The sequence below is a fragment of the Moschus berezovskii genome, chromosome 1, assembly GCF_049115385.1.
Source record: "Moschus berezovskii isolate FMDL1 chromosome 1, NW_MosBer_1.0, whole genome shotgun sequence".
NCBI classification, from domain to species: Eukaryota; Metazoa; Chordata; class Mammalia; order Artiodactyla; family Moschidae; genus Moschus; species Moschus berezovskii.
Window position 1 is genome coordinate 6,870,788 of NC_142460.1, and position 18,530 is coordinate 6,889,317.

General features: G+C 47.7%; 1 long non-coding RNA gene across 1 annotated transcript in view; it reads right to left on the minus strand.

The window, feature by feature from the left end:
* LOC129549124 (uncharacterized) overlaps window positions 1-18,530 on the minus strand; it is a 34,055-nt gene that overhangs the window by 3,470 nt on the left and 12,055 nt on the right. Inside the window, exon 3 of the long non-coding RNA XR_008684489.2 lies at window positions 100-235. This is a non-coding gene — a long non-coding RNA (uncharacterized LOC129549124). The remainder of the gene's footprint in view (window positions 1-99; window positions 236-18,530) is intronic.

The window sequence follows — 18,530 nt, forward strand, 5'->3', positions numbered from 1 at the left end:
AACTAGAAACTGGAATACTAATTATAATGATACATGTTTACAGATTTTAACTAATTAATCCCTTGGAGTCCTCTTTTAGGGGGAAAGCATTCTACCCACCTCATACATCAGGAAAACAGAGCCATATGGGTTGGCAGGGCTGGGTGGTCGCTTGTGTCAGTGCAAGCGTGGAGGCCTGGACTTCAGCAGTTCTTGACTTCTTGGCCTGGGTCCAGATGGCTGGGCCTCGCAGCCCCTAGAAAGGTAACACATGAGAAACTGAAGCGGACCAGACCATAAACCATCAGGGGCAGCTGGCTCCGGTTAGGAGGGTGGACCCGGTGGCCCTGCTTATGCCTGTTTCTCTTGGAAAGACAGGTTTGGAGAGGAGGAAAACCCATTTCTCCAGGACTGTGTTGCCCACCTTTAATTACCAGTTACAACGTTCTGTAGAGGAAAAACTCCCCTTGAATGAAAACCCAAGTTGCTGTGATGGTTTCATCCTTCCCTTTTGAATCCCAAGGTCCGCAGTCACGTAATCCAATGTTGGCCTGCAGAAATATTTGTCTACAGAACACCCACAAGGGGTATCAGGGACCCTAGTGCCTGGGCACGGGGTGCAGCCTGCAGGGCTCCCCTCAGCCAACACCCCCCAATCAGGCTCTGACCCACTTATTAGGAACCCTCTTAATCCCTTTTAACAAGGGGAATCTAGGTTTTCTCCTGATCCTGTCTCCTCTATCTGCCAGCAATGTTTTTCTCAACAAATGAGGATGAGATAGGAGGTGTGGGCAAAGAGAAAAGGGCAGAAAGGTCTTTGATGGCTATGGCTATTTCAAGGTAAGGGAGGTGGTAGGAAGACAGTGGGAGGCAGGGTGGGAACCTTTCAGCGTCAGCAACTGAAGACATATACAGGCATCCAGGTTGGCAAAGAAATCCAGGCTGGGTCCCCAGAAAAAACTGCTTTTCTGAAAACTGCGTAGGTAGGCCTGGTCAAGCATGGTACTGTCAGTGTATCCAGGCAGATTGCCAGCTCTCTTTGGAAGCAGAGCCTTGCTATCCCTCCAAACCCAAATAGGCATTTACTTAGTCTCGATCCCATATATTAACTTGTATTATTGTCCAGTATTTCATATGTGGATGCTCTCTTTCCCCAATTCAATTGTAGACTTCTTAGTGGTAGAGATCAGAGTTTTCATAATCAATAGTAATTAAAATGATTGATCCAAAAGTTTCCCCTTCTGTGTTATCAACTGAGGGACGTAAACTAATTTCAGTCTCATTTCTATTGTTGATTTCCTTTCATCATTCCAGATTTCCTGTTAAGGTCCAAATTTTGAGAGTGCTCCCTAATGCAAGAGCACATCTGGGAGACATGTGTTTCTCTTCTTTGCTCCTTCACAATGGTAATTCGTCCAGCTACTACAGGAAGCTGGGCAGATTCAGAAGTACGGAAGCCCCACCAAAGTCTGAGATGATATTCATTGACGCTATCAGCATGTCTGAATGCCAACATCTGCTTCAAGAGTGATTGCTCAGAGAAGTTCATCCAGTCCTAAATTTGGTTGGTCTGTTTTGAGGTGATAGCCTCATATTGAAGTAATTTCTCCCCACCAAAGGGTCTAGAATAGGTTCAGTTGTAACCAATTTTATGTAGTTGTGACTGCCTCAAGAAACCTGGAAAAGGTTATTAAGAGTGTATGTCTAGGCATATGGATAACTGCTCCAGTCCAACTGTCTGTGAACACCATTAGTAGCCCTTGAAACAGTTCTCCAGGAAGTGCGGGCTGTTAATAACTCTGCCCCAGTGCTCCTATGTGAGCCGAATGTTGCAAGGAGCCCAAGTGCTCTGAATTGACAACCTGCTGGGGAAACTGCAATGAACCCAGGAAACATTGCCAAAGGAAAGTGGAAAAGGATCAACTCTCCCTGGCCGGTAGATGGACTTGTCACTGTCGATAGACAAAAAAGTGACAAACTGATAGATTATGGAGCTGTGTCCCTTCTACTCACTCTGAAAAAGCCTCCACCTCAAACAGAAGTGCTAAAACATCTCTTGTGTAGCAAGAGAAAGAATCTTCCCATCAGTAGCTATTAATTGACTTTCACTTTGTAAGAAGATACTGTATCAAGTGCTAGGAGACAGAAAAATGTGCCTTCAGGATGTTTACAATCTAGCTATGGGGATAAGACTCAAGATTGAAAACCTAGTCAAAATGCAAAGCAGTGGAATACCCGCCCTATGGGATAATATTCTCCCACTGAAGTGAATGAAGTAAATCTAAAAGTACTGAATGCTAAGTGGAAAAAGGTCAGCAACTGAACAAAATACCATCTACGTAAATATTAAAGCAAAGTGCCTAAGTATATATGACCATCCATGTGTATGCAAATGGATAAAGGAAACGGGAAGAGGACACCAAAATTGAGACAATTTCCTTCTCAGGAGGAAAGTGAGACTGGGAAGGCTGTAAAGGACACTTTTCATATTTTTACTCAACACACTTCTGTATTGAATAAATTATTCAGAACAAAAAATATCTGTGTATTTCTTACCTAAAAAAAGGGAAAGAGTGAAAAATACAAAGCAAGTTCATGATAGGTGATTAAACCAAAGGTAATCATTGTGGTCCCGTCCCTCTGCAGTGATTCCTTGAGCTTAACCATGTGATGTAATCATGGTCAATGGGAGGCTGCCTGGTAAAGCTTCCTTGCTTGTAAAGGGAGGAATGAAGAGGAGAAAGCACATCTTCTCCCTTCTGGTGGATATCATAGTGTCCTGGATGAGAAAGCTGGTGGTGCAGCAGCCATTCTGTGCCTTGAGGAGCTACCCTGGGGACGAAGCTGTCCTCTGAGAATGTGGCTAGAAAGATGGGAGCACTGGGGTCTTTGAAGACCTCATGGAGCCACTGAATGAACATACCCCAGAGCTGTTCTACCTCTGGACCTCTGCTTAGTGAGAGGGCACACTGTTCTTTTTGTTGAGGTGGGATTATCTGTTACTTGCAGCCCAATGCATCCTTACTGACATAGCAGTCAGCAGGAGCCCTGTCTGCTTGGGACTTGGGGCATCTTTGAGCCCTAGGACTATGGAACATTTTCCAGAATGGAGAAGACATCAGGAGCCTGGTGGCTGGAAGGAGAGAGGGAGCTTTGGGGAGGCAGGGAACTCCTCCTAAGACAGGGGCACTCATTCTTCTGGCATCCTGGTGGCAAGTGGGGCTGCAGGTGTGGGGCAGGGGGTTATGAGATGGCTCAAAAGAGCCATCACAATGCTGGGCTATTTGGAGGGAATCTTTCCTTCCCTTGGAGTGCGAAGCTCCAGCTTCTACACGTCAGTAGCCTCTCTCAGAGACAGAGAGGCTTAGGGAGAGAGACCGGGAAGGGAGAGCGAGCAGGACCAGGCGGTTTCTCGCTTCACCTGATCTTAAGAGGTGGGTGGCTGGTTTTCACGTGGGCTGTGAACACCAGCCCTCGCCTGGAGATCTGTTTCGTTTCCTGGTCTCACCTCCAGCTTGAAATCAATCATCCCACTCAATTCTTGGAGTGAACTCAAGGAAGGTTTATTCTTAGATCACAAACTCTGAAAGAGGGTCAAAAAAACCCAGCACTGGCTTTTGAACTAACCTGTGGAACCTAAAGGAACATGAAAGGGCTTCAGGGGCTACGAATGTACAACAAGTCTCCTTTAAACACGTTCCTGATTCACGTGGGAAACAAGACAAAAACAAAAAAACAGGAAGCAAGTGTTGGTGGGAACGTGGAGAAATTGGAACGCTTGGGCCCTACTGGTGGAAATGTAAAATAGTGTAGCCTCTGTGGAGAATAGTACAGACATACCTCAAAAAAATGAAATACAAGATCTAGCAATTCCATGCCTAGGTATATTACTATATCCCAAAGACTTGAAAGCACAGACAGAAACAGACACAAACGACTATGCTTTGGGCAGCATTATTCACAATAGCCAAAAGGGGGAAATGAGCCAAGTGTCCACCTCTAGACGAACGGATAAACACAATGTGCTGCATCCATACAATGGAACATTATTCAGGCTTAAAGAGGAAGACGAGTTGACTCACTGGAAAAGACTCTGATGCTGGGAAAGGTTGGGGGCGGGAGGAGAAGGGGACGACGGAGAATGAGATGGCTGGATGGCATCACCGATTCTGTGGACATGAGTTTGAGTGAACTCCGGGAGTTGGTGATGGACAGGGAGGCCTGGCGTGCTGTGATTCATGGGGTCGCGGAGAGTCGGACACGACTGAGCGACTGAACTGAACTGAACTGAAAGAGGAAGAAAGTTCTGATACACGCAACCATATGGATGAAGCTTGAAAACATGATGCCAAGGGAAGTAAAGCCAGTCACAAAAGGACAAATATGACTCCATGTGTATAAAGTACCCAGAACTGTCAAATTCACAGAGATAGAGAGTAGGGTCATGATTGCCAAGGGCTGGAGGGAGGGAGGAATAGGAGGCTATTGTTTCGTGGGTGCAGAGTTTCTGTTTGGGATGATGAAAAAGTCTGGAAATGGATAGTGGTGATGGTTACACAATATGAATGTACTTAATGTCACTGAATTCCACACTTAAAAATGGTTGAAATGCTAAGTTTTATGTTACATATGTTTTACCACAATTGAAAAAATATTTACAAAATTCTTAACTGGTAAAAAAAAAACTATAATGGAAATGTCATAAACTTCCAGATAGTCAGATATACATGAATTGCGCAGACGTTAGAGAACACCTGTGTGTTAAATTGGGCTTCCTTTAAGCTCTCCTGGGAATCAAGCTTCTTCCAGCATTTCTCTGGGGGATTTGCATTTATTGCAAATGTGTCAGGGGCTACGAATCTTTTACAAATTCAGACTTGCCTTTATCCAGTTACATAAAATTATGGGAGCATAGCTATGACCTGCTTGTCACAGCCATAGGAGCCCACTGTATAAGAACACCTTGTGACATGCCCAACCACGAGATTACATCTGTCATTTATTTGAAGCTTTTGATGCTTCTTGTCTAACTTTTATATTTATGAATAAGAATATAAACCACCATTAGATATCATCAGGGGTTCAGCTTTGAAACAGAAACTTCCCTCTCTCTCCTTTTTCAAGCATCTGGACAGTTTACTCAAAGAGCATCTTGACACAGCCATCTGGAATTCCCCCTTGATTTTTATATCCATCAAAATATACAAATGTTATCCATTTGAACTCAAAAAATAAAATTTTACTAATAACATACTACATTTGTTTCAAACACTGGGGTTTCTCTAAGATTCAAACTCCAAAAAGTTTCTGCTGATAAAAATGAAGTTTGAAAAGCACTGTTTTTGATCAATTTCTGTTTCATTCAATTCAATGAACATTTATTGAAGTCTTCATTCAATTATTAGCTGAACACACTGAGTTCATGGGGGATAAAAGTAAGAGAGAGTTACATTCAGACTGCCTGCAAGCTAAGAATGGTTTTCACATTTTAAACGGCTGGGGAAAAGTCAAGATAAGAATAATATTTCATGACACATGAAAAATTATATTCAAATCATGTCCTTAAACTTTTATAGGAACATTTTTATTTATGTATTGTTCATGGCTGCTTTTGCTGTACCAGTGCAGAGTTGAGTAGTTCTGATGAAGACCATGTAGTCCCAAAGCCTAAAATAGCTGCTATCTGGCCCTTTACAGAAAAATTTCACCAATTCCTGGATTAGGCAACAGCTGTATCCATGTGAGGTCTGAACATCAAGAACTGAGAAGTCTGCCATTCATCTTGATGTTGCCAACATTTCTGCAACATTATTGCATAAGCCCATCTGAATCAGTGTCCTCCAGCCTGGACAGGAGACATCCTGAGGGGATGTTAGCAATGCGTGGGCATAACTTTAGTTGTTACCATTTGGGGACATCAAGGGTGTGAGTGGACAGGGACTAAGGCTGTCAAACATCCCACAGTGGCTGGGGCACCCCGGCACAGTGGAGAACTGTTCTGCTCCAAACATCAATGGCACATCCATTGAGAAACAGTAACCAGACAATTATGGTGATGATTAACTTTATGTATCGACTTGATTGGGCCATGGAGCCCAGAAAATTGGTCAAATGTTCCTCTGGATGTGTCTGTGGGGGGTGTATTGGGATGAAATGAACATGGAAATTGATGGACTTTGAGTAAAGCAGATTGCTCTGCATAGCGAGAGGTCGATCTTAATCAGTGGAAAGCCTTAGTAGGGCCTCCCTGAGCGAGAAGGAAATTTTGCCAGCAGATGGCCTTTGGATTGGAACACCAAATCCTCCCTGAGTCTCCAGCCTTTGGTCTAGCCTGCAGATGTGGGACATGCCGAGCCTCCAGTCATGTGAGACAAGCAATTCCTTAAAATAAATCTGTTTATGCATACAGACAACATATACACACACACACACAACACACACATACACAACACACACACACACAGATGTACAACCTGTGGGTTCCGTTTTTGATGAATGCAATTACCCCAATTTTTCAGTTTGGGTTCTGAAAGTGGCTTTCAGTCTAGCCAGTCCCGTGCCTTTCAAATTTCACCTCTTTTTCAAATTTCAAAATTTCAAAAAATTTTAACAATGAGATGAAATTGCACTGAGCCTGCATGCACGTCCTCCAGCATGACCTTATCTCAACCATATCGTCAAAGACCCTGTTGCCACACAAGGTCACATTTGCAGGTTTGAGGGATGAAGACGTGAACCTCTCTTGGAAAGGCAGGGACAGAATTCAACTCTCAACAGTAGGAGACTCCACACGTCCTAACAGTCCCCCAGAAGCCACAACGACCCCAAGTAAAACATCTCTTTCCAAGGTCTTTTCAGCTCATGTGGTACCATCCCAGGGGGTCTCCTGTGGCACCCAGGCAGGAAATGGAAAACACCGTGTGCGTTTTCCTTAGACGTTTGGCAGGAGGAAGCCGGTATGTCTCTCAGAATACCATCCTCTTTTTAGTTCTCCCCGTAGATGAGGCTCACAGCTTTGCAGAGCGACTCTCATGGGATCGCGGACCATCAGACGCTGTGACCTAGCAGCTGCTCACTTCAATTTCCAAGCTGCGCCGAGCAGAAGGCCCAAAATGGCAGTGGTTTGGGGGAAGGCCAGACTTTCTCAAAAAGCTGTCATTTCAAAAAGGAAGGGAAAAAAATAATCCACCGTTTGGGAGGATAGGTGCTGAGTAGCAAAGATTTAAAAACTTGGCTGTGACCACAGAACGTCTGAAAGTGGAGGCTGCTTTGTAAAGATCAGCGTCTCCTTAAACCACCAGGCAATCCACTGGGTTCCTGGCAGCATTTAAGCCATTCCGTGGGAGAAGCTGAGGTTTCATATGTCCCCTTCTGGTACCCACTTGGTGAAGGATGGAGAGGGAGAAAGAGAAGGAAGGGAGAAAGAGAAGGAAGGGAGAATTGGTGGGAACCTTTTCTAAAGGTGGTTTCCATCTTTCCCCAGCTCACAGATACCCAGGAGAAGAGAGTGTGGTGGCCTGCCAAATATCTATTCAGGGCAGGACTATAGTTTCAGATGTTTTTCAGGTGGCTCAATGGTAAAGAATCCACCTGCCAAAGCAGGAGATGCAGGTTCGATCCCTGGGTCGGGAAGATGCCCTTGGAGGAGGAAATGGCAACCCACTCCAGTCATCTTGCCTGGAAAATCCCACGCAGAGGAGTCTGGAGGGGGTATGGTCTGTGGGGTTGCGAAAGAGTTGACACGACTTAGCAACTAAACAACAACATAGCTTCAGACATACCATCTTGTAACCAGAGCCACACAAACCTCGACTTCTGAACGCTCCCATGGCCAAGACACAGATTTTCACAACATTCCGAGAAAATCCTGAAAGTCCTGAAAATTCCGAGAAAGTCCTGTACATGGCTTGGAATTTGGGGGTGGGAGGCAAGGAAATAATCTTCCACGCATCAGAGGTGCATCTGTGTGGGCAGATGTCTTGAGAGCAACTCAGTGAGGCCCAGAGCTGGAGGTCACTGCTGGAGGGGGAATCGGGCGGGGGCTGGGATGCAGGCTGGAGAGAGTGTTTAGGTCCTGATGCCCATAGCGCTGGGCTGGGGCCTCGGGCGGGCTGATGGGGGCAGCGGGGGCGGGGCACTGTGGCATGCATCTGTCATCCCTGTTCCCGGCCCCTCACTTCTCCGGGGAACTGGCAACCCTGTCATGATTTCTCTGCTAAAAAAGCACGCTGGTGTATTCAGCTAAGCTTAAAACTGCATTCCAGGCTACGGTAGGGCCAGACAAGCACTGCCTGACTCCACTTAAACGAGGTAGCTAGAATGGTCAGATTCACAGTCAGAAAGGACACTGACGGGTGCCAGGGGTGGGGGTGGGGGGCGGTGAGGGGAATGAGGACTTAAGTGCTTAATGGGGGCAGTTTCAGTTCAGGAAGGGGACAAGGTCAGGAGACGGGTGACGGTGAGAGCTGCACAACCATGTGAATGCACTTAGTGCCTCTGAACCACACAGTTAGACAGGGTGTGAACAGTATGTTTTATATTATGTGACTTTTACCACAATTAAAAAAAGATTTAAAGAATCATGCTGGAGAATATTTAGTGTTTCATTACGGCTCTTAGGCTTCAAGATGCTCTATCAATGGCAAAATGCCAGCTAAAAATATCCCCATCAAGTTATTTGGATTCTTTCAGATTCCTAGTCGGTCAGTCATGTCTGACTCTCTGCCGCCCCATGGACTGTAGCCCTCTGGGCTCCCCTGTCCATGGAGTTCTCCAGGCAAGAATACTGGAGTGGGTTGCCATCCCCTTTCTCCGGGGGATCTTCCCAATCCAGGGATTGAATCCGGGTCTCCTGCATCGCGGGCAGATTCTTTACCATCTGAGCCATCAGGGAAGCATCAAGCTATTATAGGAAATTCATTCATGACTTAAGGTTAAAAATAAAGGCCACACCTCCCAGCAAGATCTCTGCGTTCCTTTTGTGGATAAATGTGTCCCAACGTAAGATAATGGCTCAGTGGCACCTACGCTCATTATACAAGTCATCTTCTTTTCATGTCCAATGTAATCAAGGCAGCCACACCCCACACTCAACCCACCTGGCCTTCCTTTCCCAGTTTCAGACCCCACGCTATCTGAGACTACGTGTGATCGCCCTGGTGGGTGAAGAGCCTGTCTAGAAATAAAGCGCATCAGGACCACAGTGGAGTGGCTCAAACCGAACGGTGCACTTGGCTTGGCACATGCACACTTCCTGGCCTCACTTATTAACTCTGGGAGACACCGAGAGCTCCCCAGCTTGGGGTGGGGGGTGGGGGTCTGAGAACATCCCTGCCCCAAGGCCGGCAAAGCCCGGGACTCCCCCGCCCCCTCCCCCGCCCTGCGGCCCCGGATTTCAGCAGCTCCAGGTGACAGCATCCGGAGGATGCTGTGATGTATGGTCCCTTCCAGAGGACAGGATGCAGACGCACGGGGGAGGGTAACCTGAGAACAGTGCTGCGAGGATGCTTCTGTGCCTGGGGGTTCCACGTGTAAATTACAGACCACAGCTCCCAGTGGGAAGGCGAGTACTGACGTTTCTCTCTTTGGCAAACTTCGACCTTTTTGTGCTCAAGGTAAGTCTGAGAAGAGTGTAGTTTTGACTCCGAGGTTATGTTTCAATCATCCACTGGGTCCCCAACAAACAGTATGTCTGGCTCAGTGACTAGGTCATGAGCAGCCAGGACCCTGCCTCTACAGCCCCGGCACCGCTGGGCACACACCCCTGGTGTCCGTGCATGGTCTTTCCTGGGAGCAGAGGCATTTGGTAAGGGGAAGGGGGAGATGACATGTGTCACACTCAGATGGTGTGGGCAGACCCCATGTCAACTGCAGACCCAGCCTGAGACCAACCAGGGTGCTCGGCGTGGACAGTCGTCCTCCACTCCCCCGATCTGTCCCGAGTCACTCATGGTCGTGAGTGCACCTTCTCCTCGCACGAGGCTTCCACCCTCCCAGCTCCAGGGAGAAAGGCACGAGCCTAAGCAGACCCAGTGTGCTCCCCACACAAGGGTGACCATCTCTGGCACCCCCCATATTTCTTGTCTTTGCCTTTGTACAGAGCAAACACAGCTTCAAATAACAGGTTGGTTTCCTGCACATCTTGCAGGAAACCAGCTTTTAGAGATCACAGATCCATCTCCTGAAACCTCATCTGGGCACAGAGTGATGGTGTGTGTTAAGATGTGTGTGTGCACACCAGAAGGAACATTCTTAAGCTACATTGTTTAGAATCCGCGGTCCCTGACATTCTGGGGACCAGGGACTGATTTTGTGGAAGACTATTTCATAGGGTGGGGGACAGTTTGGGGATGATTCAAGCTCATTACATATATCGTGCACTTTAATCTAACACTATCATTGATCTGATGGGAGGTATCCATCCGTGACCTGGAGATTGGAGACCCCTGGTTTAGATGGTCTGTGTTCAACCAAACTTTTGCAAATAAAAGGATTGCACTCAGGATCAAAACTTCAATGATTTAGAAAATAATCTAAGGATGTCCTTGGCAGTCCAGCGGTTAGGACTTCTCACTTCCACTGCAGGGGGCTTAGGTTCAATCCCTGGTCTGGGAACTGTGTGTTCATTTAGTTGCTAAGTCTGTCTGACTCTTTGAAACACTATGGACTGCAGCCGGCCAGGCTCCTCAGTCTGTGGCAAGAACACTGGAGTGGGTTGCCACTTCCTTCTTCATCGGACCTTCCTGACCCAGGGATCGAACCCGCATCTCCTGCATTGGCAGGGGGATTCTTTACCACTGAGCCGCCACTAAGATCCTGCAAACCTAGTGGCGTGGCCAAAACAAAAAAAGAAAGAAAAAGAATCTAGGTTCCCAGTTTGGTGGAAAGTGGATTAGGCACCCTTTCACACGATAAAGAGTAAGGGCCGTCTCCACCGCCTGACCGCCTGCTTTGAGATGCTCCAAACCCTCGGTTCCCCGGAAGACTCCATGGAGCAGTAACAGGACAGGTGGGGAGGCATGTGACCTCAACACCAGGGCCTGACTGCCCTCCGCAACACAAGGATCCCCCTGTCACTCCATCCCACTCCTCCCAGCAGTGCAAGCTGCTGGCAGCTCACCTCTGCCTTGAATTTCCACCCGCACAAGGGAAACAGGGGAGCTGGTGACACTGAGAACTAGATGCCCCCTCCCTCTGGGCAAGGCATCACATGACCACGGTGGAGGCCCAGAAACCAGGGGCACGGTCTGCCTGATGCCACGCGATAGCCGGGATCACATACCTAGAATCTGCTGGACCTGGGCCCACTGGGGCGAATGCAGGCAGTTGGTGTTCAAGTTGTCACATTCACACACAGTCACTAGCCGCTTTCTGGCGGGGCGGGTAGGCACTTGGTAGGATGGGAAACAGGAGCTGTGTGGAGACATCTGATCAGGCCATGACGCATGGGGGAGGTAGGACTGGGACCTGGGGGGGTCCAGAGATGGTTCTCTTTTCTCAGGTCACCCCCGCGCATGCTGGGGATGCAAGGCACAGATGCAGGGTGCTTTCTGCTTTGGCTCTCCCTGCACTACTGGGCGGCCCTGACTCATGCCCTTGGAGTTCTGGGCCCTTTGAGAGCCTTCTTCACCTCCTGCTGCCCTTGGAAGATGCTCCACAGACCTCATACCGCTGAGCAGACCCTCTACCCACAAGCATGAGCTCAGTGAAATATGCCAGTTGATCAGTTATCTCCCAAGGACAGTAGAGGCCATGGCCCTCCTCAGCAGGGCTGTCCAAACCGGTTGAGAATCACTGAAGCAATGACTCCTATCAAGGTCCGATCCCGTGACCTCAAGAGAAATAAGAGACAGAGATCCTGACGTCAAGGGCATGTAGTTGTGTGTAGAGACGGATCCGAAGTACACAGACCCAGTAGCTGCTGGTCTGCTGAAATATGCCAGAGGGGTTGGGAAGGGGGCAGGAGAGAGTGGTGGTCTTCCTGGAGGAGGTGAACACTGAGCTGAGCCTTGAGGGATGCAGACATCAAAGCTAAGGGCAGGGAGAAAGGAGGTTCTGGCACTGGAAGAGCAGCACAGTGGTTGGGGTGGGGGTGCTGGGGTGGTCAGAGGATGGTGAGGAGCCCCCGGGCCAAGCCAGGGAAAATGGGTGATAACAGAGGAGCTGGCAGAAGGCTAAACAGAGGAGGGCTTCGGAAACTTGGCAGAGGCTTCGAAGGGCGACTTCCTGAGCAGGCGAGTGACAGTCTGGGAAGGGTGGGGACCATGTGGCAGACACACGTGGGGTGCCCGGAGCACAGCAGAAGAGAGCAGATACCGTCGGGATGGAATCAGGCCCTGCTGGGGAAGTGTCATCCACAAGGTCCCCAGCATGATCCCCTGCTACCCACTGTCCTGTGTGCAGAGGGGCAGATCTTCGGGACGTGTGGGGAGCCCCTGGCATCACCCATTGCCTTATTGGAAACTGGCTTTCCTGATGGCTCAGATGGTAGAGACTCTGCCTGCCATGCGGAAGACCCGGGTTTGATTCCCACGTCGGGAAGATCCCCTGGAGAAGGAAATGGAAATGGCAACCCACTCCTGCATTCTTGCCTGGAGTATTCCAAGGACAGAGGAGACTGGCAGGCTACAGCCCATGGAGTCTCAGAGTTGGACATGACTGAGTAACACTAAAGGGTTGTCATATCTTTTAAGTATGAGCTGGGGCCCTTCTCTGATCACACACACACACACACACACACACAGAGTTCCACCATGGGCTGGGCCAAAGCAACATCACAAGGGAAAAGGAACATTTATTTCGGCCCATTCAGCCTCCCCTTCTAACCTTTCCTCTCCCCTGTGCCGTCCCTTCCACTTAGGTACCCACCGGTGTCCTATTCTTTCCTTCTTCCCAGAATCACAGAGTTCAGGGTTGGAAGGAACCTTTATGGGGATCACCTGGTCAGGGGCCCACAAACTCTTACTCTAATGGGCAAGATGGTACATACTTTAGGCTTTGCTGGCCATACAGCCTCTGTTACAACCACTTGACTCTGCCCTTGCAGTATGAAAGCAGAAGGGCTTGAAGTGAAGGGCATGACTGTGTTTCAATAAAACTTTATTGACATAAACAAGCAGAGGGCCGGATCTGCCCCACAGGTCCTAACCTGCTGCTCCCTTTCTAATGTTCACTCTCATTTCACTGATGATGAAGCATAGCCCTGGAAAAATGGACTGATTTGGCTAAAGACTCACTGATCTGAAAGTCCACAGGGACCCATTGGGATGTTTGTGTTTTCAGTGGTGTAGAAAAAATAAAAACATATGAAGGATTTTATAATTTTTTTTTTAGGTGTGCTCATTCATATCCACTTTAAGTCCAGCCGGGCAACCACACTCGTGAGGTTGATTGAGCAGTCGTACCTGAGACAGACTTCACTCCAGTGTGATGATAACTGACCTCTCCTCTAGGCTTTACCATCACCTACTAAGTAGTACAATCCATCTGACTACTGAAGTCATAAGCAGTCAGGCTGCTTCTGTGCTTGGTGGGGACAACATGCTGACCTCCGGAGACATGGGACATTGATGGACAGAACCTTGGCTCTGGGGACCACTGGCAAAGCACTGGATTTCCCCAAAGTTTTGGTCATGCTCCCTACGAAGAGCTTTTTATCATTGTCACTGACACCTACAGGTGCCGTGCACCCCAAATAAAAGGAAAGCAAACACTTGAAAAGGGGAAACTTGAGGATCCATGTTAAATGGTCAGTGCATAGGTAGCCCAACATACGAAACCAAACTGTTCTTTTTGGACGTGATAATTCCATCTATTTGGACCACCCTGTCAGCATGTCAGATGTAAAATATTACACGTGGAATCATGAAAAATTGCCAACATCTCACCACCATCTTTTGATTAATGGGTAGCTCCTCAGAGATTGATCAGTTTGTTTGATTTTGTTACTTGGAGTGACTGATGGCTACTTTAAAAAATACTTAGCTTTAGAGTTACCCAACCTGAGATAATTTTCATAGGCCTTGTGTAGCCCCGTCCAGAATAATTGGACTTTATTGCCTTCCTCCCATGCATGAACTGACGGTCCCTGGAGAAGCAAAACAGATTCAGACTTTGTTGCCTTAATGTTTCCATGTAGATCAGCTGCTGTGTTCATCGAGAGGCTCTGGCCAGATGGCCAGCCAGCCTTGTAGTGACATTTCCCATTTCCCGTCTATTACTCACTGATGGAAAATAATGTGACGTGAATTCCCCATTTTGGGTAATATGCGGTTAGATCCTCGTCGTACCTGCACCGAAGATAAATGACTTATCATGCAATAATTCCGTCCCCCTCTAGGGAGAAAACAGGAGAAACAACAGTTCCCCATGTTTGGCAGGAGTAAGGAATCGTCACCGTTCAGGCATTCACCAGGACATCTCGACTTAATTTCCTAATTTCTTTTTTTCCCCTCATTGCTTATTTTCCTGTTACTGGGTGGGGAGGGGAACTTATTTCTGCTGCTTAAAACTATTAAGCTCAGGTTTTAGAAGGCGTCCTCAGATGCCTGGATTTGGTCACAATACTGGGACGTCTCTTTTTTAGACACCAGTCTGATGCAGAGCTGAGGTAGCAAAAATCAGTGCTGGTGGTAGTTTAGTCGCTAAGTTGTGTCCAGTGCTTTGTGACTCCATGGACTGTAGCTTACCAGGCTCCTCAGTCCATGGAATTTCCCAGGAAAGGATACTGGAGTGGGTTGCCATTTCCTTCTCCAGGGGATCTTCCAGATCCAGGGATCAAACCTGGGTCTCCTGCATTGCAGGCGATTCTTTACTGACTGAGCCACCTGAGAAGAATTAGTGGAAAAACAGTCCAACTTTATCATGTGGACTAACTCAAATGTGTCAGCAAATTTTTTTTTTTTTTTGCTTTTTAAAGTATTAGTTGTTACTCTTCACAGTTTGACACAATGTTGTCAATACTGTAAGATCAGGCTTGGTTTTCAATTTCTCTCACCTCACCCTAGGAGGTAAATTTATTTTAGCTATCACACCCTCTAATTATGGCTAAAGATGAGTAAGTAATAATGGCAGACTTGTTAATAAAGAATGTACAATTAAAGGTAACGTTTCTTCCATCTTTAACATGTGCCAAGCAGTGTGGTAAGAGAATTCCACACTTTAGTCATAATCATCACTGTTGCCCTTTGGGGCCAGCACTATTATTACCACCATTTTCCAGTTAAGGCAGGGAGGCTGGAGAGGGAACTAACCTGCCTGGGTCCATAGCTGACTGGGATTTGAACCCACAAAAATGACTTCAGAATTTTAACCTCTGTGCATTGGTGAAGCCAAGTGCTAGGCAACTCTTCTTTCTTAAACAGGCTAGCATTCCCCTTCTTAGAAAGAAGGCAACCTAGTTACTTCCAAGTTTCTGTTCTTCCCACTGGGCTGCAGGTCTCATCTTGGCTGGTTCTCACTGGTGTGTGTGTGTGAGCGCGCGTGCGCTCCATTGTGTCCAACTCTTTGTGACCCTATAGATTGTGGCCCACCAGGCTCCTCTATCCATGAGATTTCCCAGGCAAGAATACTGGAGTGGGTTGCCATGCCCTCCAGCAGGGGATCTTCCCGACCCAGGGATCGAACCCCGGTCTCCCACATCGCGGGCAGATCCTTTACCACTAGCACCTCCTGAGACGAAGGAGCTAGCCGGGATTCGTTCCCCTTCTGTTGATCCTAAAGAATGTGGGTCCCCCGCACTGACCATCCTTGCGGGAGCATCTGTCCGTGCCCTATCCCAGAGATGCGTGATTCATCCTGGGACCCAGGTTGGCTGCTGGCAAATCGATTTTGCTCAGTGAAATAATCCGCTTGGTGGAGATGGCGGAAGGTTCTGGAAACAGCTTTTGCTCTCCTCCTCTCCCTCATCTCTATCACAGGCAGAATCTGCTCTGGAGTGAGCCTCACCTGGCCATAGCCCTCCATCCACTGAGGCCAGCAGAACATAAGCCAGGCCTAAGCTTAGAACAGTCTTCAGCAACAAAGCTCAAACGAAGAAGGTCACCTGCCCAGAGTTTATACGCCGTTAGTAACTCAAGCCTTTTACAAGCTCATTTGTATTCATCCAGACGGCTGTTTTGGCTAGAAAGAAATGCTTTCCCCTCACTAGAATTAGAAATAATCTGAGCAGAAAGCTCCAGACAAGACACACAAATCATGTTTGAAAGGATGTATCTTTTCATACAAAGGGTTTTCTTAAATGGAAAAAAAAAAAACCCTCCCCAATCTGTACTTCTGTCTATTAAGTGGTTTCTAACTCAGAATGCACAGCTCGCTTTGTTTCCTCATCTTATTCCCATCATTTGAAAAATTCAAATCTTATTCCACATATATGACCCTGTAATCACAGTCTTCCTTGGTAACTTGCAGGAGGTTCTGAGGAATAAAGAGCTAGGAGGATTTTTAAAAAGATTTCCCCTTATCTTTTATTTGCATTTGTTGATGTAAAAAATAGCATTCACCTGCTACATGAGATCTAGACATTTTCCCATACTATTTCTCACATTTCTTATTTATATTTTTTAGTCTAAAAAATTAGTGCTACCTGACTTCCCAGGCGGCTCAGTGGTACAGAATCCTCCTGCAATGCAAGAGATGTGGATTTCATCCCTAGGTCGGGAAGATCCCCTGGAGAAGGAAAATGCAACCCATTCCAAGTACTCTTGCTCAGAGAATCCCATGGACAGAGGAGCCTGGCGGGCTACAATCCCTGGGGTTGCAAAGAGCTGGACACGACTGAGCACACACATGCCCAGAAGGCACAGACATTTGACACATCTTATGCAGAGAAGACACTGCTGTACACTCTGACACCATGTTAGTGTCAGAGGAACGCCCGCTAACTGGACCCTTCCCATGGACCCAGCCTCTTAGGTACCGGGGGGCACAACTTCCAGGGAGGTGGGTTTTGATAGGAAGATTTAAAAGATTTGCACTACCACTATTAGTTTATTCAGCACCTTGCGTTTCAGTTTAAGTCTTTGCACCAGGGTTTGACAAACCTAGACAGCATATTAAAAAGCAGAGACAAAGAACCTTTGCTGACAAAGGTCCCTTTAGTCAAAGCTATGGTTTTTCCAGTAGTCATGTATGGATGTGAGAGTTGGGCTATAAAGAAAGCTGAGCACCAAAGAATTGATGCTTTTGAACTGTGGTGTTGGAGAAGACTCTTGAGAGTCCCTTGGACTGCAAGGAGATCCAACTAGTGCATCCTAAAGGAAATCAACCCTGACTATTCATTGGAAGGACTGATGCTGAAGCTGAAGCTCCAATACTTTGGCCACCTGATGCAAAGAGCCGACTCACTGGAAAAGACCCTGATGCTGGGAAAGACTGAAGGCAGGAGGAGGACGGGACAACAGAGGATGAGATGGTTGGATGGCATCACTGACTCGATGGACATGAGATTGAGCAAACTGCAGGAGATGGTGATGGACAGGGAAGCCTAGTGTGCTGCAGTCCATGGGGTCGCAGAGTCAGACACAATGGAGCGATTGAACAGCTACAATCAAGTTTTTGCTCAAAGGCAGGTTTGGGAGGGATGTGGAATATATATATTTTTAATAAAAATAAAACCCCTCATAGATAGAGTGGGGTTTATTTTGAACAGGAGCAAAAGTACTGTGGGGACTGGTTTGTGGATTCCATTTCAGCCACAGATTGTTCTGCAAGTGAAGAAGCTGCCTCGAGTCTCCCTAATGAGAGAGAGTGGGGGTCTCTGAGGGGACCATCCCCACTCAGGGAGGAGTCTCTGGCAATCTCGCCTTCTCCCTCCCTCAACTGATGAGGCAGTCTCTGCCCACGAGCTCACGTACTCCACCTCTGGCAGGCCAATCCACCTTTATCAGCACCTACTGTGTGCCAGAAGGCTTCCCTGGTGGCTCAGTGGTAAAGAACCCATCTGCCAATGCAGGAGACACAGGTTCAATCCCAGGGTCAAGATGATCCATTGGAGAAGATAACGGCAACCCACTCGAGTATTCTTGCCAGGTGGCACTAGTGGTAAAGAACCCACCTGCCAATGCAGGAGACACAAGAGATGCAGGTTCCACCCCTGGGTTGGGAAGTTGTATCCCAAAGTCGTGTCCAACTCTTTGAGACCCTTTGGACAGCAGCCCACCAGGTTCCTCTGTCCAAGGGTTAGGCTTCCCTGGTGGCTCAGATGGTAAAGAATCTGCCTGCAATGCAAGAGACCCAGGTTCGATCACTGGGTCAGGAAAATCCCCTAGAGGAGGGAATACCCACCCCAATATTCTTGACTGGAAAATCCCATGAGCAGAGGAGCCTGGTGGGCTGTGGTCCATGGGGTCACAAAGAGTCAGAGGATTCAGTTCAGTTTGGTCGCTCAGTTGTGTCTGACTCTTTGCGACCCCATGAATCACAGCACGCCAGGCCTTCCTGTCCATCACCAACTCCCGGAGTTCACTCAAACTCGTGTCCATCAAGTCGGTGATGCCATCCAGCCATCTCATGCTCTGTCGTCCCCGTCTCCTCCTGCCCCTAATCCCTCCCAG